The 22,541-nt window shown below is 37.1% G+C and overlaps 1 long non-coding RNA gene across 1 annotated transcript; it reads right to left on the reverse strand.

The window, feature by feature from the left end:
• Positions 1-2,114: 2,114 nt before the first annotated feature.
• Positions 2,115-7,350, reverse strand: LOC108275655 (uncharacterized). Its single transcript, XR_001814729.3, has 5 exons — positions 7,134-7,350; positions 5,695-5,784; positions 5,499-5,579; positions 5,280-5,372; positions 2,115-5,157 (listed from the first exon to the last, which is right to left on the reverse strand). It is a non-coding gene; the product is annotated as an uncharacterized LOC108275655 (long non-coding RNA).
• Between the last annotated feature and the right edge of the window lie 15,191 nt (positions 7,351-22,541).

Consider the following 22,541-nt stretch of genomic DNA (forward strand, 5'->3'; position numbering starts at 1 on the left):
CACTGTTCAAATACAACTACCATTAAAATTATAGACTGATCATTTCTTTGTCAGTGGGCAAACGTACAAAATCAGCAGGGGATCAAATACTTTTTTCCCTCACTGTAGCTATATGCACAGAGCAACTGAACTAATCACAAATAGGGTGCATGAGAGAGAAAGGCACTACAAATAATAATAATAATAATAATAATAATAATAATCATCATCATCATCATCATCATCATAATAATAAGAGAAAGGGCCAGGCCCTGCAGAGGATAATGGAGCAGCTTAATGAGAACATTCTCAATCTTCCCAATGGCCATTCCGCCATTGGTCTAAACCACTCCCTTCACAAACTAAAATCTGAATAGTTGTAACTTCATAAGCTGGAACTCATCATGCTTGCAGAAGCATGATGTTCAATCTGCAGGAATCTCAAGTAATGAAGCCTCTTCCTGATATATCTTCTCTCTAACCCCAGCATCTGTCTTAGTTTAAGACTGAACATCTGCCATATGGCCATGCCGAACTGTGCTAAAGTATAATTGTTATCCATCAAGTCAAAACACATGAACAAATGAAGAGGCTTTGGCTTAGAGCGCCTATGCAATTATAGCTTTGTACATTTTTATTTTTGAAAAATATCAGAATGAGCTGCGTCTTATGGCTGGTGAGCTTGAAATTGGAAATAGCAATAATACTGAGAGGCAGATTGAATCATTCTGAGAGCAATGATAAATGAGAACCATTAGGTATCAGACAATTTGCTGCATAGAGGATATACTTTTCCAATTAGACAGTTATCTTTAGAGCAATGAGTGTGTTGCAGCAATGTTGCAGCAATTTTTTTTTTTTTTAATATCCCATTTGATCACTTTCAGGCATATTTAGGAATGTCACAGTGTGATATAGATATGGTTAACCAATATTCCAAATACATTAAAATAATAATAATAATAATAATAATAATAATAATAATAATAATAATAATAATAATAATAATAACAACATAAAAGAGGAGCACCTGTAGACCTGCAATTATCCAATCAGCCAATCAAGTGGGAAATGGGAAATAATGTGATCTCAGTGACTTTGACCATGACATGGTTGTTGGTGTTAAACAGGCTGGTATGAGTATTTCAGAAAATGCTGAACACCTGGGAATTTCACACAAACTAGAGTTTATAGAGAATGGCGTGAAAATACAAAAAACATACAAGGTGCAGCAGTACCATGTTGATGGGAGAGACCAGATTGGTTTGTGCTGACTGGAAGGCTATGGTATCTAAAATAACCACATCATGGTGAGCAGAAAAGCATCTCAGAATGCACAACATGTCAAATCCTAAGGCAAATGACACCTGAGACATGTCTGATCAAGCACCCGACAGCACTGCTGCTCACTGAATGGGCCAGTAAATGATGGGTCTGGGGGACATTCTTCATCTTGTCCATCACACTGATGGTAATCTTTGACGGTAACATCAAATAAGCTGATGTTCATTTACCACTTTACAATGATTTCATCACACATCAGGAATGGTGTTTCCATTGTAACAGATCCTGGAATCATCACTCAAGGACTCCACCTGTCAGTCAAACTCACAACAGAAGCAAGAGGGGACTGTGAGAATTTGGACAGCTGAATGGTTTTGCTGTGATGTTATTCATTCACATTACTGACAGACAACATTCATTTTTATCCAGATTGTATTCTCACCCATCTATCACCATGTCAGGCTCATGTTTTTGAGGGGAAAACAAAGACACAGCAGTGACCTGAATTAGCAGTCTGAGGACCTTGTTTGAGGGATCTGGCCTGATGACAAAAGAGCTGCTAAAGGATTAAAGGATTAGGGAGTAGGATAGCTCAAAGCCTTGTAGCAGCCACAAATGGTTCATAGGTGTTGTTACTATCACTGCAAGATTCTTATGTAAATACCATAGCATTTGTACAATTTCACTAGACTGCACAAATTTTGGATCAGGTAAACGCACCAAATAACCATTACACAGGATTATGAGACACTGTTTTAGATGAAATCTTTCAAGAACACGTGTAATTCAAGTGCAATTTATATCAGCATGGGTGAGGAATTGAGCTTAGAGTCGTGAGTGATACTGAAAGACAAAATCTTTTATTTATCATGTGCATATTATGTCAAAGACATTCGTACATCAAGATGCTTGAGGTGTGTCTATGAACACAAAACGAACACATGTTAAAAGCACAAAATATACAAAACAACAAATACTAAACTAATGCAAATTATACATATAATAGGAAATAAAATAGAAGGTGCTATACAGGTGAAATAGAGTCTTGTTAGTTCCTTTGGTCTTGCGCAGTGGGAATGCCTATCACCCCTCAGTGCCTTGAGGTCTCTGAGCACTGTGACAATAAAGCAGCCTCCTTACAGCCTCACACACACACCCACACACACCATCTCAGAGGTATAACCACATTCAAGCAAGCTCAAATCTCACTAGTGCATTATTAATGCCTCATTGAGCAAAAACTCGTAAACGCATAGAAGATTAGAGCCAAACATTCAATTTCCTTCATTCTTCTTTTCTCCCTTCATTACACTGTACGTACACATTCAGATCTCCTGTATGTGGACCATAAGAAGGTCCAAATTTGCATAGTAAAATCTGTGTAATATAACCAAGATTTATGTGCTGTGTGTGCGGAGTTTGCATGTTCTCCCCGTGCTGCGGGGGTTTCCTCCGGGTGCTCCGGTTTCCTCCCCCAGTCCAAAGACATGCATGGTAGGCTGATTGGCATGTCCAAAGTGTCCGTAGTGTATGAATGGGTATGTGAGTGTGTATGTGATTGTGCCCTGCGATGGATTGGCACCCTGTCCAGGGTGTACCCCGCCTTGTGCCCGATGCTCCCTGGGATACGCTCCAGGTTCCCCGTGACCCTGAAAAGGATAAGCGGTATAGAAGATGGATGGATGGATGGATAACTGAGATTTATGAAAAGTGTTTTGTAGAAGCGATTGACTATCTCTTATATACTATATACACACAAAAACATATAGCTGCTGTATTCTGTCGAACGAGGCACACTCCACGAGCAATCAATCACGCCATCACCTGGCCCATAATGTGGCTCCTCCTAGACAATTACAAGGAATGATTATGCATGAAGGAAAGCAAGACAGCACATTACCACGCATGATCACACACCGAGGTTTTGGTCTATGGTGTTTTACATTCAAAGACAGAAATGGGGCATATTATGCATTAGCTCTTTAAAGCAGACAAGATTCTGTATGTCACTTTGGATAAAATGTGCTTTCTAAATTAATAAATGCAGATGTAATGTAAATTGGGTAATCTAGTGGCTTTAGCTCACTCTAACACATTCTCAATATCACAAATGTATTTCCCAGTATCTGCTGTGATATTAGATATTTAAATAGGAGCGCAAAACTGAATAGCTACAGCTTGACAGTGAAACTATTAGGGTTGAGGACTATTGAGCAAGGTCTCCTCTATGGCATAATAAGAAGGATGTAGGGCAAACTATCAGGCAGACAGATCAGGCATCTGCATTTGTGATTTTTATTAAGTGTTTCAAGTCATTTTCATGCTGTGTTTCCTCCAAAGATTGTAGCCGTTGTAAAAGTTGTAACTTTTTTGTTCAAACAACAGCAAAAAAAAAAAAAAAAACACCAAAAAAACACTAAACATACAATTCAGTTATTTTGTTTAATTTGTACTTTAATTAGCCACAGTTTGCTTTTCTGTGTTTCTTTTGGGAAAAGAATACGGATGATAGAGTAAATATTCTACCTTTGCAAGCATTACACCCATGACTGTTATATCACAACCACTCAGTCTTAGAACATGACCTTGAGAGTTCAGAGTGATGGCCTAATATAAACGGTGTACTACAGTAAAATGGTAAAATCTCCCAAAATTTTGTTCCTCAACAATGAGATTTTCTGACTATAATCTGAAGATTTCTTACACAGTATATTAAATATTTTTTATTTTTATATTTACAATTTTACACAATTTGGTGCCATCAACAAATTTTGCACGGCTATAAATATCAAAATTTTGTTTATTTGTCATTTTTCAGAGTTTCAGAAATTCTTTAAATGGATTTGTATATGAATGAGAAATTAATTTAGTTCTGCAATAGGAGTAAATGCAAACCTTTACTAAAGCAAACTATATAAGCACTATGTAACAACTATTTACAAATAATTCTATTTACAGCTGTCATCTATATAGACTCTTTAGGCTACTGAAAGGAATAGAGTGATGGGGAGAGGGATAAAGTACTGAAGGATAGAGTATAAAGGGGTGAGTATTGGGGATGAGGAATGATGTTACACTGGTCCTTCAGTCCTGGGCTCTCTATACAGACATGTAAATGAAGAAAAAAGATTTTTTTTTTAAATACTAAGTTAACTGAAAACAACAAACTTGATGTATACTTACTCATGCACAGCTTGAGCAATGTAGGGAAAAGTAGTCATGGAAAAGAACGAATATGAAATGCAACAGAGGAAGAAAAGATGAATTTTGGGGGTTTAATTATAGCATTAATGTGCTAAAGTTGCAATCAGGTTATCTGTATGTTCTCTCTCTATGTTCTATATGAATTTCTTTAGTAGCAACTCTTTTACAGGGGCTTGGGGCACAAATGCTCCACATAATCTAAGCGAAATTATGAACAGGTTTACAAAAATGCTGTTATTTAATAAAGAAAAAACATATTGAGTAATTGCTGATATGGTGACATTTTCTGTAAGTGGATTTTTAAAATATATCTGTGGAATGAGTTTCGGGTGTCAGAGCTTTGTAAGGGTCAATACGTTTTCTGCCGCAGTACAGAGGACTTAGTGCTTTGTTTTGTTTTTATAGTAACATGACAAGCTGGTTTTTTTTTTTTTTTTTTGCCTTATTAAAGTTACTAGAGATAGCAGGATCTAGCGAGCATCCCACAATATTAAATTGTAAATTAAAAGAGATAAAAGCATGAAGAGGAAGGGGGGTTGGGGGTGGCAGAGGGGTGGGTAGAGGGAATGACATTGCTGAGAGCTTCTCCAAAGTGTCCATCATCCGCTGGACATGTTGCCAGAGGAGCCACGAAACTGCACTTGCTAAGGCTGCTGGGTCGCTGTTGACAAAGCTTATCCTATTGACAATCTATACACACACACACACACACACACACACACACACACACAAATCCAACATAGTGTCACTGAGTAATAGTTACAATGCTGAGAATTTGTCTATCGTGATATCTGAAGATATTCAACACTTACAATAAGCACTGTGAAGTACAGCTGTGCTGCAGGCTCCCACATGTCCACATCCCACATGCTGATGAACCCAAACAGGCTCTCCAAGAATCCTCCCTCACAATTATATCAGGGTTAAAAATATCAGGGTTAAACATATTGGAAAACAAAATGAGATAAAATAGACCTTGTTCTGAAACTACATTAAAGCATCGCTTTTAAGTCTCCTGAGAAGACACTTACTGCCTCAGGAGCTGAGTCATTTGTGAAGTATCCGAAGTGAAGCAGCTAATAAAACACATCCAGGAAGTTGTAATGGTGGAGCTACACAGAGGAGAAAAGTTACAAAAAGAAATTAGCTTTTGTTGCGTTTTCTATATAATCAAAATTTTGATTTAAAAAAAAATCTGTCATTTTACACAAGCACCTGTAAGGTTACCTGGGCCGTGAAGAGCTCTGTTACATTTGATTCCTGATTAGAAGGACTTCTCACGAATCAAATCAGAGACCCATAAGTCAGCTGCACATCCTGTTAAAAAAAAAAAATTATTTAAAAAAAACTCTATAACTCATTTTGGCTATGGTCTTCAACATGGCTACTGGTTTTAAACCCTAACAAGAAGCAGTATCTAAGCCTAAGTGTGTCCATTACTCCAGTAAAGTTACACAGATAATAGACTACATTGGCCAAATTTCCAATTATCGCATTTCCCAGAGCCATATTCTTTTTGTGTGTGTGTGTGTGTGTGTGTGTGTGTGTGTGTGTGTGTGTGTGTGTGTGTGTGTGTGTGTGTGTGTGTGTGTGTGTGTGTGTGTGTGTGTGTGTGTGTGTGTGTGGTTCAACGACCTAAAAACACACACTCACTCATATACACACACACACTTAGACAGAAGCAGCCTACAGGTTTCAAATGTAGTTAAAATATAACTTTTTAACTGACACATACCTGTTGGACAGAGGGATTGTCTACTGACTCTTCCAGCAAATTCTCAGGTTCTGCAGTAAACTACTTTTGTGTGACTCAGAATTACAACTTCAGTTACAACTAATATTTTCTATCATACATTTAAAAGCAATAGCCAAGTTTATTAGTTATTAACATTATGATCAATATTGCATTTTTTTGAGCCCTTAAAATGGGTAGCCATGTTTTCAAGTGCACCAGCATTAAGCTAACTATTAACTGTATAATTCATGACCAAGCATTAAAGGAGAATATTTCACCAGATATGTCATTTTAATCTTTAGCTCTGCTCAGTACAATATTTATCTTTATGTTAGCTACCAAGCTAAGTAGCCAGGTTTGTTAGTGGTGTAGCTAATGTTAGACCAGTTTCCCCAAACACACAGATGATACTCTGGTGTTTTCGAGTAGAGTTTTTTCTAATTAACATTTTATTTACTAATCTTAATAAACATAAATACTATACTGTTATAGTTATTAAAACTTTTAACCAAATTCAGCAAGCTAACTATCTTTATACTCACTATGAAAAATGAAATAGTTAGTTATTTTGCCAGGTAGAAAAGATATATCTGTAAAAATGTCTGGTAGCGTGCTAGCTGGCTAATCACTAGGCTAATCATGATGTAGTGTAAAACCAGTAGCCAGGGTTTGTAAAAGTGACCTTCTAATGGGGTAAATTTTATATTGTGGAAATAAACTAAATTCTTAAGCCAAGTTAATCAACTCGGTGAAGGATTTTAGTGTGTAAATTGAACCAGGAGCCAGGTTCGCTAACACAATAACTAGCATTAGGCTAATTCACACCAATATTAGGTAGATAACATTAGACTGTAATACTGTAACTTGAACATGATTTATTGTAAAAGCAGTGAGGAAGTAAAGTCACATGAGCGGCTGAGGCTCTTCCTACCTTATGGAGGCTGAGTGTGGTCAGGAGGAAAGTGCTCTCTGCTCTCTGCACTCTCTGCAAGTGGCGGTAAACGCAGGAATCCACACTGGCAGAGAGCATGACCAACCGTACAGCACAGGCGATCTCACCCAGAGTCCAGTTCTTCACATCAGGCAGAAATCTTCAGCAATCCATCGCTTTCTTCGTCAGAAGTCACTTTGTGTAGAGTTGAGAAAGATGATGTTGATCCATAGCGATGCAGAAACTCGATGCTGTGTTTTGGTTTAAAATTATTTGGTGGAATGCATTTATTACCATCACAAACAATTTTAAGAAAACACAACAAACACACAGATGATGCAAAAGATTTAATACATAGGTTCTTGACCCCACATAGTATTCACCTGAGATGCAGATTGACGTTTCTGCATGGAATATTTAATAATAATTAAAGCTACATTATTGTTGTTGCTGTCATGGTTTTTATTTGTATTATTGTTGTTGTTGTTAATAATAATAATAATAATAATAATAATAATAATAATAATAATAATAAACCTTTTATTACCCATCATTCAATCTGGAGCTCCTCTTATACCCATTTTACACCAGACCTTCTGTCATGTGTGCTGTCCAATGTAAAGACTATTTTGATTAAAATAAAATAAGTTTTATTATTTCTGTCTTCTAACTGAAACACTACAAACTACAACATTCATGCTATATTATTTCGGTGCACACCCGTAATCGAAACAGCACAGGAGCTCACACTGTGCCATCGGTTAAAATCCAAACTTTATGTGATCATATACAATGGGTAATGCATGCTTAGAATATATACAGTTATTTATAAACCACTGCAAAAAATCGGAGGAACAATTTGATCGCAACGGCCATTAATCTTCTGTCAGGAAATGCTTCAAACTAGCGATCAAAGACTACAGATTTTGGCCTAGGATTATAGGAATCATTTAGGATTCCCAAAATTTGTCTCAGACGACCAAATCGTGGCCAAAATCATACAGTGTGAACCTGGGTTTATTCTTCGGGATCTTGCAACCATATTCTCTCGTCCTCGGCTTGTCCTTGATTTGAAAACTGCATGTGCTGCAGGCGAACATAAAAATTTTTTTTAAAAAAACTCTTCCTTCGACAGGAGGTGAATGATGTGTCAATGATGAAATGATGTGTCAATCAGATTCGGCAACTGCCAGTGGCGAATAAAATGTTGGGGTGGCACCCGGGGTGGCCTCTTGTACATCCATTTTTTCACATTCCTGTACATATATTTCATATTTCATATCATATTTCTTATTATTTCAATTAATTTCTGATTCTATTTTGTAATATAGTATTGAATGCACAGTCTAAAGAGGAGTAGGCCAGGTTTTCACTGCAAGTTATATACTGTATATAATTGTGTATGTGACAAATAAAATCTTGAATCTTGAATCTTGATCTATGTCTCTTGACTTGGATAATCTGCAGTGTGATGCACAAGCCCAGTTCTATCAATAGTTGTGGTCTCTTTCCAAAAACGCTTGAGAAGTCCTGATTTAATATGTTCATATAGTTTATAATGATGTAGCCTGATCTGACAAGTGGTAGAATAAAAGATGAAAAAAGAAAGTGTTCTATCTCATAAATTGTGTGTTTCAAATGTCCCCTGTTAGATATGTCCTCTAAATTGTTACCAGGAGTAAAAAGTAGCAAACTACATGTACTCACATTACAGTACTTGAGTAGGCCTGCGTAGTAACTGTAACTGTACTTTTTAAAATATGCTATTTAACATACAGCGGCCTCCTGAGATGAATAGGACACAAACCAAAAGGCTTTGGAGCTGGCCTTGTCCATCATCACCTGTAAGGGAGACAGCAAGGAAAACAAAGGATTAGCATTCCACACACACACACACACACACACACACACACACACACACACACACACATTGCTATAATGGATTGGTTTCCTTTCCATGGCAGAAGAGCACAGAAAAATGTGGGTGTCTATTCTTTGGAGCCAAATATCCAAAGAAATAACTACAAATATCTGAACAGCCTTTGAAGTAAGTGTAACAGATAAGTGCTGATCCTTCAAGCTGTTTTATATATAAGAGAGTACACCGAGTTAAACAAAACATGTGCATTAATTTTTTTTTTATTAATTTCCCAAATTAAAATAGCAAATTAATATGTGAAAATGTGGAATCCGTACATCCAGGGTGTATTCCTGCCACACACTTAGTGTTTTTAAAATTGACAGCAAACTTGAAGAAAACTTTTTTAGGGGGCTTACAAGCATAAAAAAATAATAATAATTAAAAAAAAAAAAAAACCTGGCAAATAAAAAGGCATTTTATTTAATTAAGGTAGACATTACCCAGCCTTCATGGGTACTCTGTGAGTACTCTATGCACTCTGTGAGTGCATGATATTCTGATTTTGATCTTGCCTGTTAAGAGTTGGCTTTGCCTAATGTAGCCCATCTGTCGATAGCCTGAACCCTTACATGTTTCAGACTTTCAGACTTTTTCTCTGCACTTTGGATTTACTTGCATTTGCACACAAATCTTTGCCCATTTATGATACTGTCTGTGTGTGTGTGTGTGTGTGTGTGTGTGTGTGTGTGTGTGTGTGTGTGTGTGTGTGTGTGTGTGTGTGCGTGTGTAAGTGTGTGTGTGTGTGTGTGTGTGTGTGTGTGTGTGTGTGTCAGCATCTCTGAACAGTGCATCAGCATTTTCTCTTCCCTCCGATAACATTTCCATATCATTCCTCCTGAATATCAAATACATAAATATCATATATTTGAGCTGGACTAATACAGGTGTTGAGCGATGAACAGGGATATCAGGACATTTAGGAATCTTTCTAAAATAGGAGATTGGAAATCCTTTACAGCTGCCATACAGTTGTATAAAATAAGTATACTGAACCAGACTCAGTGAGACTTCTGGTATAGTGGGATAAGTTAAAAACTTTTTTTTAAATAATAAAAAATAAAAAATAAAGCAGTAGACTGTAGCATTGCTTGCCACATGGGTTGTTTTAAATTCACCTCAGCAAACATATGTACGTTTTAAAACTGCAATGCATTCATGGAACCTGTCACCTTTTTTCATCATTTGATCACTAACAATAGGAATTATGTGCTTTGGCTTTGTTCACACAGCACTCAAATCTAAATATTAGACTCAGTATTCACATTGTAAATTACAAGAGACCAAATCTAATGTGTGCTTATAATAACTACTAAAGATTGCATGTACTGAACAGGTAAAAGTTAGCTAATTAGCTAGGAATATGCTTACATTTTTTTATTTCTACAAAATACTGTATGTAGAACATAATGGCAACAATGGTAATTTCATTGTGATGTAATATATATGTGATCAATAAAGACTCATTATTATTATCATCAGCACAAGTATGTTATGTGGCTTTACTTCCCTGATATAAACTAGCGTAGAGCCATGCTGTTGAGTATTAACGGTGTTAAAGTAAATCTAAATAACAAAATAATGCAATATCCTTAAATATCCTTACCTCTTTACTTGAAAATGGTCATAATAATCCCTGATAATTTTAACTCTCTTTGTCTAATCTTACCTACTGCACCTTAAAATGATTGGTCGGTTTGAGTTTATTCAGCATCCTACCACTAATCGTGCATATGATTTGTGTTCAGAGATTTGTAAGATTCAGTATACAGTGGTGTTTGAAAGTTTGTGAGCCCTTTAGAATTTTCTACATTTCTGCATAAATATGACCTAAAACATCATCAGATATTTCACACAAGAATAAAGTTAATGTTTTGGAATTTTGGAATAGCCAAGTCAAAGTCCTGACCTTAATCCAATAGAAATGTTGTGGAAGGATCTAAAGCAAGCAGTTCATGTGAGGAAACCCACCAACATCCCAGAGTTTAAGCTGTTCTGTACTGAGGAATGGGCTAAAATTCCTCCAAGCCGATGTGCAGGACTGATCAACAGTTTTTGCACAAGGGTGTCACACCATACAGTGGCAAGAAAAAGTGTGTGAACCTTTTGGAATTTCATGGTTTTCTGCATAAATTTGTCATAAAATGTGATCTGATCTTCATCTACGTCAAGGGTACTGACAAATATGATGCGCTTAAAATAAAAACACAAAATAAATTCTGATCCCTCATGTCTTTATTGAGAACAACCAAAAAAAAAACTCATAGTGCTTGACCGATAAAAACCCCTCAAACTTTTGGAGTTTGCTCTGCACAAGAAGCACATGCTTATGCCACTGTATACTGAAAGCAAAGCTTCACGTATTTTGCATGTATGTAAAATTGGATCAGTTTCCTCAATAAATAAATGACCAAGTATAATATTTTGTCTCATTTGTTTAACTGGGTTCTCTTTGTCTTCTTTTAGGACTTGTGTGAAAATGTTTTATATCATACCTATACAGATATATAGGAAATTCTAAAGGGGTCACAAACTTTGAAGCACCACTTTATTAGGTCACAGTATCATCATAAAAAGATATTTTACATTTAGCTTTACCCTTCTCCTTTACATTACATACAATATACTTTTACAACATTTAGCAGATGCACTGAAATCCCTGTTGAAAAACACATCCTTACGCTAGTACGAATAGGCTATGGTCTAAGAATACTATGATTTTAAAATCCTGTTACATAGATGTTAGTGAGAGTTAGTACAAGAAAAATTTCCATCCACTCAATCCTATGAAGTCTCAAGCTCCATCATTTGGCTGGATTCGAGGTACAGTGATCTGTTGCTATTTGATGACTTTGTCATCATAACCAATTTCTACTACCACAGGCTTGTGTGGCTTAGGTGAGTTCTGCACTGGCTAAGTCGTTAACTTACAGAATTTTCATGAATGCCAAAGTTCTTGTGTAAATGCTCGTACGAACAATTTTCAAATAAATCTGTTCGTATTCAGCTTGATAAATAATGTCCATTAAAGTTTTTGCACCAAGATATTGGTTAGCTGTCACTCACAAACTCGCATTTAAATTATACTTCATTGGACTGTTTTAATAAAAATAAAATTCATGAACATTTTAGTTTAGTTCGTTGTCCAACATTTACCTAGGCATAGGTTCTGCTTCTAAATTGCTGCTGATGTGTTACAGATATGAAAAAGATCAGCCCAAATGGAGAGCAAGTCTACAGGTTATTTTATTCTGTGTAATCACATGACATGACTGGCACTGATAGGCTGCATGAATCTACAGTCTGGAACAGAAAGAATTCAGTCCCAGCCTCAAGTTGTCATACAATTAATTAATTCTTACAGGTTTTTGTTATACGAAAATCCATAATAATCTACCTTAAGACATTTCTTAACAGCAAATAATCGAATGTGGATTCTTTATGTCTTTAAAAGACAGGGGGTTTTGCCCTGCTAGCTCATTTCAAGTTCAAGTTCAAGTTCAAGTGGTTATATTGTCATTTCAACCATATACAGCTGGTACAGTACACAGTGAAACGAAACAACATTCCTCTAGGACCAGGGTGCTACATAAAACAACACACTAACCACAGGAGATGACACGGAACTAAATAAGATCTACAAACATTCTACATAAAGTGCACATGCAAATGTGTTCTAACACCACAGGACAGTACAATACTACTAAAACAGGACAATAGTCACAGTAAGTGATAGTGTAACGGGGAAGAAGATGTGACACAGTCTGGCCATGAGGGCCTGAATGCTTTGGAACCTTACTGCATTGCCTCCCAGTAAAATCTCGCATTAACTATAAAATACTCTTATTAAACTATAAAGCAATAAACGGTCTCGCGCCACAATATCTAAGTGACTTTTTGGTTTTATATGATCCACCATGCCTACTTAGATCAAAAGATGCAGACTATTTGATGGTACCTCGAATAGTGAAGGCTACAGCAGGGGGAAGAGCCTTCGCTTATAGAGCCCCACAGTTATGGAACAGTCTTCCTATTAGTGTTCGGGACTCAGACACAGTCTCAGTGTTTATGTCTAGGCTTAAAACGTATTTGTTTACGCAAGCCTACCCTGACTAGATTCTATTTTACTACTTCGCAGTCTTAATAATCTTTTTTCTCCCTCTCTCCTTTTGCCGAGCCCCACACGAATTTATGGAGATACTAGAGATCCAGATCCTTTCTGCCTCTGGATGGAGCTCAAATCTTCTCTAATTCCAGACTGCTGGGACTATGGCTGCTCCTAAGGCCATACAGACTTCATATAAATCCATAATTAACTTTTTCACACTATCTGTTGTTATCCAGATGAGGATGGGTTCCCTTCTGAGTTGGGTTCCTCTCAAGGTTTCTTCCTCTTAAAACATCTTAGGGAGTTTTTCCTTGCCACCGTCGCCACTCAGTGGCTTGCACAGTTGGGATAAATTCACACCTTTAATATCTGTATACCATGTTAATATTTCTGTAAAGCTGCTTTGAGACAATGTCTATTGTAAAAAGTGCTATACAAATAAAATTGAATTGAATTGAATTTTCCAGACAGCAGGAGGGAGAAGAGTGTGTGGGAGGGGTGTGTTTCCTTCACAGTGCCGGTAGCTTTGCGGATGCAGCGTGTGTGTCAATGTCTGTGATAGAGGGGAGAGAGACCCCGATGATCTTCTCAGCTGTCTTCACTATCTGCTGCAGGGTCTTGGGATTCAATGAGGTGCAATTTCCAAACCAGACAGTGATGTAGCTGCTCAGGATGCTCTCAATGGTTCCTCTGTAGAACGTGGTGAGGATGAGGGATAGGAGATGGGCTTTCTTCAGCCTTCTCAGAAAGTAGAGATGCTGCTGGGCTTTCTTGGTTATGTAGCTGGTGTTGAGGGACCAGGTGAGGTTCTCCGTCAGGTGAACACCAAGGAATTTGGTGCTCTTGACGATCTCCACAGAGCATCTATCGACGTTCAGCGGAAAGTGGTCGCTCTGTGCTCTCCTGAAGTCAACAACCATCTATTTTGTTTTATTCACATTCAGAGACAGATTGTTGGCTCTGCACCAGTCTGTTAGCCACTGCACCTCCTTTCTGTATGCTGACTCGTTGTTCTTGCTGATGAGATCCACCAGGGTCATGTCATCGGCAGACTTGATGATGTTATTGGAGCCGTGCATTGCTGCATAGTCAGGAGTCAGCAGAGTGAACAGCAGTGGACTGAGCACACAGCCCTGAGGGACCCCTGTGCTCAGTGTGGTGGTGCTGGAGATGTTGTTCCCAACCCGGACTAACTGAGGTCTCCCAGTCAAGAAGTCCAGGATCCAGTTGCAGATGGAGGTGTTTAGGCCTAGTAGGTGCTGAGGAATGATTGTGTTGAATGCTGAACTGAAGTCGATGAACAGCATTCAAATGTAGGTGTCCTTCTTGTCCAGGTGGGTGAGGGCCAGATTTAGGGTGGTGGCGATGGAATCATCTGTTGAGCGGTTGGAAATTTAGGGAGCACTGTTTTGAGATTCGCATGGTTGAAATCTCCGGCGATGATAAACAGACCATCAGGGTGTGTGTTCTGCAGTTCGCTAATAGCCCCATACAGTACAGCCCCATACAGTACCTCCTTAGCAGTAGCGCTGAGGGGAATGTACACTCTGATTATAAGCCATTATACAAGCCACTCATACAGAGGTTCACAACCTCTAATGGCAGGTGATAACACTGTAGTCGGTAAAACCAGCATCATTAAATTCACTCCTACACTGATTGGCAGAGTTCAGTACCATGCAGAGCAACAGTCAGAGGCATTTAATCAGATGTCATCATAGAGTGATTACAAGGTGAGTGCACAGACTGCTCGTGGGCATGCTTGTGTTATACGGGACAAAAAGGAAGGGAAAAAAAGGAAAAAAACAAAGGAAGGTAATGTTTATCTCCTCTAGCCTCTTCCAACAGCTGTTTTTTTATTGCCATTCCCCATATTCCTTTTATCATGTTTGTTCTACCTTATTTGTGTGTCTGCTATGCTTTCACCAAAACCAGCTCTCCTCTTCCACTCATTCCACAGCAGCAGTATTCCTTTAAGTGACCAAAACAAAGCAAAAAAAAAAGAGGCTTTCTGCTTTTTGTTTCATCTTAAAAGCATATAAATCTTCAGCTGCAAGTAAAAAAAAAAAAAAAAAGAACAGGTTTAGTTGAATGAAATATTCTGTGATAATAGTTGCTCTTCTACTCTTTCTTTTTAATTTACACTTTTTATGTTATTTCAGTAGTAGGGAATGTATTTGGCTTTTGTTTAAAGAACATGTTAATATTCAAAGATATCACTGAAGAAAACAAAAATACAAAGGTGTGCTTCTCTCTAATTAACACTTCTTGATGGGGTTTATATTATTACATATAAATAAATGCCTTCTTGTGTTATAATAGAACAAATGGGGTGTTACTGCAAATGATATCTGGTCTTTGCTTTTTTTTCTTCTTCAGTGAGCTTTGGCTCAGATTCAGTTAATCTTAAAATCTTACAAAATCTAAACAGGTAGCACATTCCCCCAGTGCTTCTGTATAATGGTTAGCATTGATGTTTAGAATACACTTAAAGCATTTAATGCTAACAAAAGATATATGTAATTATGAATTTGACAAACCTACTGTTTATTTACTTACAACTGAGATGAGCAGTTGAGAGGAAAAGGTCTTCCTTCTTGCTTAAGGGCCCAGTTGTGGTTCTATGGTAGTTCCTAGGATTTTGGGGGGAAAAAAAAAATTCCTAACTCACTACATTGGTAAATCAGAACATTAACCGCTGAACCACCACTGTCAAGAGAAAGTGTCACGAGTTCCCCTTTAAGTAGCGCGCTGTGGAGCATGTGAGCGCGCGTGCACGAGCAGGTGCGAGCACCTGCTTTTCCCTGGTGGACAATCGTGACATTTTGACACGTGCATTTGTTTATGTTTCTGTCATGTCTCCTCCTCGTTCTGTCATTGGTTGTAGTTTCACGTGTGTCTGAATCGTCTTCAGCCATCAGCCATTACGAGGCTGATTATTTCCGCATATATACGGCGCGCCTCCCAGCACACAACGTGGAATGTTGAACAACAAGCCATTTCCACCCACAGAAATGCAGCTCACTGGATGTTTTTTTGTTTTTCGCCCCATTCTATGTAACTCTTGAGACTGATGTGTGTGAAAATCTCAGTAGATCAGTTTCTGAAATAGTCAAACCAGCCCATCTGGCACCAACATCCATGCCAAGATGCTGAGATAACATTTCCCCCCAATGATTGGCTGATTGGATAATGTGCAGGTATTCCTAATAAAGTGGATGGTGAGAGATTTTTACCTGCCAAACTGCCTACCCTGACAACTATGTATATAGTACTGTATATAGTATAACAGCATGATACATGAATGAAGGCTAAATAATAGGCCAATGTCTAACAGCCTGTTACGTGAGCTTGGGATTTTATATATATATATATATATATATATATATATATATATATATATATATATATATATATACATAACAGTCTGGTAGCTGATGTTTACCTCATTGGTGGTCATGGACCATTCTCTGAGTCCTTGACCTGTTCAGGTTGATGGAGGGGTTTCTTTTTCTCTGCAGGAGCTCATTCCCCCACGAGAGCTGTAGCAGGGTAATGAAGTGGCTGAATCATGGCTATGGCTCACACACCCAAGCAAGCAGATGTCAGAAAGCCCCTCAAGCATGGCCTATACAGCCTCCTGAGACAAAGTGGCAAGAAAAGTTTCTTGGACAGGGTGAACCCAGGCTGGATATGTTTATGTGTCTTATTAATAAGTATAGATCTGGCCTATATTGAATTCAAGATATGACATCTTCCCCCACTGTGGCATGTATATATTCCAGCCTGTCTCCCAGCTGCTGATCTAGAACGTCCTCTGCCTTAGCTGGTCTTCGCCGTGGCTTTACCTGGGCCCAAGGCCCATTTAATCTGAAATTCATTTCTCAGTCAGAGTGCTGAAGAAAATTGAGCCAGGGAGTAATGAGGTATGGAAGACAAAGCAAACCATCATGTCTTAGTGGTTTATTGAAAGGAAGATAGGAATTCAATGTCAGCTTCCAGCGTTGTCAGTTTCCTCCATGAATTATAACCTGTTATCCTTTGCTAGCCACAAATACAGGCCAGTGAAGTAGCTGATTTGCAGTGTCTCTCACCATCTGGTACAGGAGCAGGAAAGTGTGAGGAATGGTTCATGTATCAGTGTAATTGTGTGAGACTGAGCCTCAACAGGGCGCAAGAGATTAGAAGTCTTCCAAAAAAAAATATTCGGAAATGGCCAAGGCAAATGTTTCTTTTAGGAAACAATGTCAATTACACTGCTTGTTTTGTTTTGCTTTGCATTTTTTCTGTTTGGTTATCTGATCTTATAGTATTTTACTTGTGAATATTGTCAAAATTGTCTTCAGCTTGTATGTTACCAAATAGCTCTTGCTTGTTAATACCCAGAGGAAAGTTTGCTTAAAGGTTTCTCTTTGATATCTCAGGGGATTTAATGGGGATTCAACTTGGCAAATAAAGATATTTGGAATATAGTCAGCCTTTTTTAGTATTTCCTAATGTAGAGAGGTGGAAAATAGTGTCATTATTCAAGTTGATTCAGTCCTAAAATAAGTTCTTAAATAGTAGTTTGGGAAAAATTACATTCATAAGGAGTTAAATGCTGTAATAATATTGAGATGTGTGTACAGATATAAAAAAAAAAAAAAAAAAAAAAAAAAAAAAGGATGTAAAGGTGTAAGTTTAAATTATTTGTGTTAATGGACCAATCAGGAGGGAGATACGGGTCACCGGAAGGTCGAGGAAAAACAGTGCAAGAGAGAGAGAGAGAGATAAAGAGAGAAGAGCGTGCGTGTGGAAGGAGTGTGGATTCGCTAGCTACGGTTTTTCCTCAAGTACCATCACTGTGAGTTAAGTGGTCGACCAGAGCACTATATGTGACTTTAGTGGTGAATAAGCTATCTGTGGAGAGTATAACCTTGGAGAGACATTATATTACCGTGGAAAGAATATAATAGCTAAGGGCTAGCTGTTAAGACTTGAATGCTAGTGCACACGTGGATTTTGCTAATAAGTTAGCGAACAGCGGACTGGAGGTGCAGACATTGTGTTTGTTATGGCGAAAAGAGCTGGGGACTTTGCGGATGATTGCCTGTGCATGAATCTACTTTTCTTCTATTTTGAAACGACCCTGTGTGATTGTGACCCCATTCTTGATCAAGGTACCGTTTATTTGTTTTTGCCCTCGTGGTGAAGCAGCCATTTTGTTTGAGGCTTCTACGTACGCCATCTACATTCAGGCCTGCAATGGGGAACTTGGTACTATTATTTTGTTTGTTTTATGGGGTAATGCCAGCTGTTGTTGGTTAATCTGGGCGACTAGCCTATATCTTTTGAGCGTTGTGCACACATTTTTCTGTTGGGACATTTGAAACTTCTTAAGGCATTCTGAGAACTGTATATAATGTAAAACTGAAGCTGAATGTTTGATGACTGTTTGATGACATTAGTAAAAAAAAAAAAAAAAAAAAGGTTAAAGGTTTAAACATTGGTTTGATTACTGACTTAAAACTTTAACATAAGTGTCTATACTTTAAATTAGCCTGTTTCCATAAGATCCTATATACTTAATCAGTGATAATAGATATTATCATGGTATGATGGGATATAGTGGGCAGTTCATAACAAGTATATTTACTAATTGGATAATTATGTAATGCATGCGGAACCCAAGGCATTAGCCAAGTAACATAAAACACAAAGAAGAGTAAGTATTTAGTATTTCTCTTGATAAATAGAAAAAAAAACTCAGGCTAGCTCCTTCAAGTAAAAGGTATTACACCAAGGGGGTGCTACACTAATATAAGAATACCTTAAAATGAATATATGATTATCAAACCTGCTTGGGGCTTTTTTTTACTAATATCAAGATTGAAATAGTCTTGTTCTATTGGTAGATCATTTTAAGCGTGTATCAGAAAGAAGAAAAATGACCAGCCAAGATAATAAGACAATTTAAAGCTTAAAATCATGAATACTCTTGTATTTGATTTATTGTTTATCTTATGATAGGAAGTCCTAGATCAATTGTACTATTTTCAAAATGTTCTCACTTGCTAAGATGTCTTGTAAGATGTAAACTGCATAAATTCTGTTTTTTGTCGTCAGACAGTTGTAAAAGGCATTTCATTGTACTGTGTATGGTTGTGCATGTGACTAATAAAATTTGATTTAATTTCATTTTGATTTGATTCAAATTTGATTCTTTTTTTTTTCTTTTTTTACAGTGTGGTTCATTTAGGTATCACCTTTTGTCACAAAAGTTTCTCCAAACATTCCTCTGCAAGACAAAAAGAAGAGACATGAGTTTTTTTTTCTCAGATTAAGAGTCCAAACTGAGAAGGAAAAAATAGGATTTAAACGAACAATGCAAAAAAAAAAAAAAAAAAACCTTCTATTGTTTACTAGTTGCTTTAAAAATTAAATGATATTTGAGTCAAATGGAATTGAAATACATTATCCGAATGCAATTTTAAATGCTTAATAAATGTGTTAAAATATTCGTATTAATACCATTTTAAATCTCAAAACACATTAAAAACATAGCTAATACAAGGTTGACAGTAAATAAGTAGCAAATTCATACCTTATTATATATATATATTACCACATCTACAACTAAATAATAGCCTAGGAGTGTAGAATAATTATCCCCTAGTGTACTTCACAAGTACATAAGGTTCATATCAAAAATGTACTACTCTTCAGATAGACTCAAACATCATGAAGTATGTCAAAAGTAAACTGTACATCTCTTCTAATATACCTTAGCATGCTTGTAGTAAACTTTGTAATGTATTTAAATGAATCAAATCATGAAGTTGGCAGACCTGAGCACAGTGTAGGGATCTCTACTTGCAGCCTACAAAGGAAGTTGAATAAAATAAAAGTATAAAGTATAAGATGAAATAGATTCATATCTGTGTATTGCTTTCCTCTGCAAACAGCCTCGCCTGCCAGAGCGTGATTAATTCGATTCCTCCGAGCAAAACCTTCCGAGTGCCTTTTTCATGCTAAATTCATCATTTAGGAATTGACAGGGAATACTCCTTGATACCTTATCGTGTCAGCAGTGTTGTTGAGTTTACTTTTTGTCTCCCCTCACACATATTTCCCCTTTTTAAAGCCATTTTTCTTTTGTTGTTCATTTGCTGTAGCTGTGGTGTCACAGACCATTATGCAGCTGTAGTGTTCTTTATTATTATTATTATTATTATTATTAATAATCTGTCGCCACGGTGATGCCATATCGATATATCCTGGAAACTACCTCAGAAGGTGAGAGGAACTTGAGTCAAAGTGGAATGGAGTAAATTAATTAAGGTAACCAGAATGATACCTTTCCCAAAGGGCTTTTCTTTTAAACAGCATAATGGGATTGTAAAGATCATAAGAGCTTCATAAGACCATTATGAGTGCTCTGCAGGAAATGGTGTTCAATATCTGTAAGGTGATCTACCATGCAATTTCTTATTGGCATACAGAATTACGTAAACAGGAAGTGAGTGTGTTGAATTTGTTTATTTATTTGTTTGTTTGTTTATTTGTTTGTTTATTTATGTATTTATTGCTTCTAATTCAACTCAAATCCTGAGGAAATTACTCAAGATGTGCAGACTGATCTTAAGGGAAATTCCGGTTTAGTGATGATTAACTTACAACTGTACATACATTTGTGCAGATGGTGCTTAAGTAATCTAAGACAACTTTAACAGCTCTAACAATTTATAAACCGAGTATAGTGGGATTTTCATCCACATCTCAATGGAAACGTCAACAATTGAACATAGAGAACACAGCTGGAGAACAAATGTACACTGGCTCCTTGATGGTATTTAGACAGGAAAGACTTCATGAATTAATGAAAATTTGAATTCTCACAATCGCACTACATGGAAAAATAACATAAACCTGCATAAACATTAATAGGCTTATTCCAGCTGATGTTAGTGTTAATGACCAGTTAAATAAAACACTAATGCATGCCAAGTGACATAAATGTTTGTTCACATGTGATTATGATATGACACTTTCTTGACTGATGACACAAGATGTGACTTAATGAAAGGAAATTCTCTTATATCATGTACTCTCTTATATTATGAACTGCTATCAAATACTTATGATGAATGTATACATTTAATTACCTCTTTGAATAAGCTGATCACCTGCCATCTTTATTATAGTTGACTTATTTTTTAGTATGACCCTGTGTGCTGTGTGTTTTGTCTAAATCTGTCTGGCCCCTGCACCAGTAGAAACTGTCCACGCACTGCTGTTATCAATGTGTATAAATACTCTTTGTTTAGCATTAATAAACCGGACGTCTCTGTGAGAATGCATGTGTCCGTGTGTGTTCACTTAGGCTCCCCAGATCTGAAACGCTCTGAGGAAAACCACACTTTATAATCACAGAACTAAAAGTTAATAGAAGTAAAATAATTGTAGAACAGGTTGAAAGGGCTGACGGAGATCTGAAGACATAATATGAGATTCCTGAGATACATGGAAAATTAACACTTACCAAGTGAGGTTAACAGACAAAGTTATGTCTGTCATGATGTTTGAACACACGTCAGTCCAGACAATCTATTAAAACAAACTTACGTCAAGAAAAATGGGCCCTTTGACTCGGGTGGTATGTGAATTTAGCGTCAAAACAACATCAAACACAGACTTTATGCCAGTTGATACCTGTTGAATAAACTTACAGTAAATCTAAGAATTAAACACATGCTGTTGTAGGAAAATAATCAATGGCAGAGTTATGTGATTAAACCACGTCAATTTCCCATTCATTACAATTTTTAGCTATTAATAAACATCATGATTTTTAACTGTTTAATCTTGCGTCCATGACACAAGTAAGTTCCTCGACTTAGCCTTCTCTCTCTTACTCTAACTTATTCAACTTAGTCAATGTCATGTATATCAGAGAAGGAACTCTGAACTACAATTCCCAGCAGCCACTGCACCTCACTGCATCACAGTAACATGACCACCTGAATCATTCTTGTTAACGAGCACTCATGTGTATATATAGCGACAGTGTGCAGTGCACTCTTTATCTTACATTTGTCTTTCTTTGCTGTTGTCTCTGTTGCTGTGTTTATGGTCTTCTGTTTGTTTATTCTTAGCCTTAGTGTTTTGCCACATGTTCATAGCTTCTTTTGTGTTTGTTTTCATTGTTAATAAACTCTTCATCTGCACTTGCATCCGTCTCCGCCTCCAAATTGTGACAGTCAAGTTAGTTTTCTCTCTTATGAGGAATATTTTGTTGCACAGCTTGGCAGGTTACTCAGAAAGTCCTGTGATGGTAGAAAAAAATTGATTTACCTCCGATTTACAAAGTGGTGAGAATAATCCATAATGATGAGCAAACGTC

The sequence above is a fragment of the Ictalurus punctatus genome, chromosome 2 (assembly GCF_001660625.3).
Source record: "Ictalurus punctatus breed USDA103 chromosome 2, Coco_2.0, whole genome shotgun sequence".
NCBI classification, from domain to species: Eukaryota; Metazoa; Chordata; class Actinopteri; order Siluriformes; family Ictaluridae; genus Ictalurus; species Ictalurus punctatus.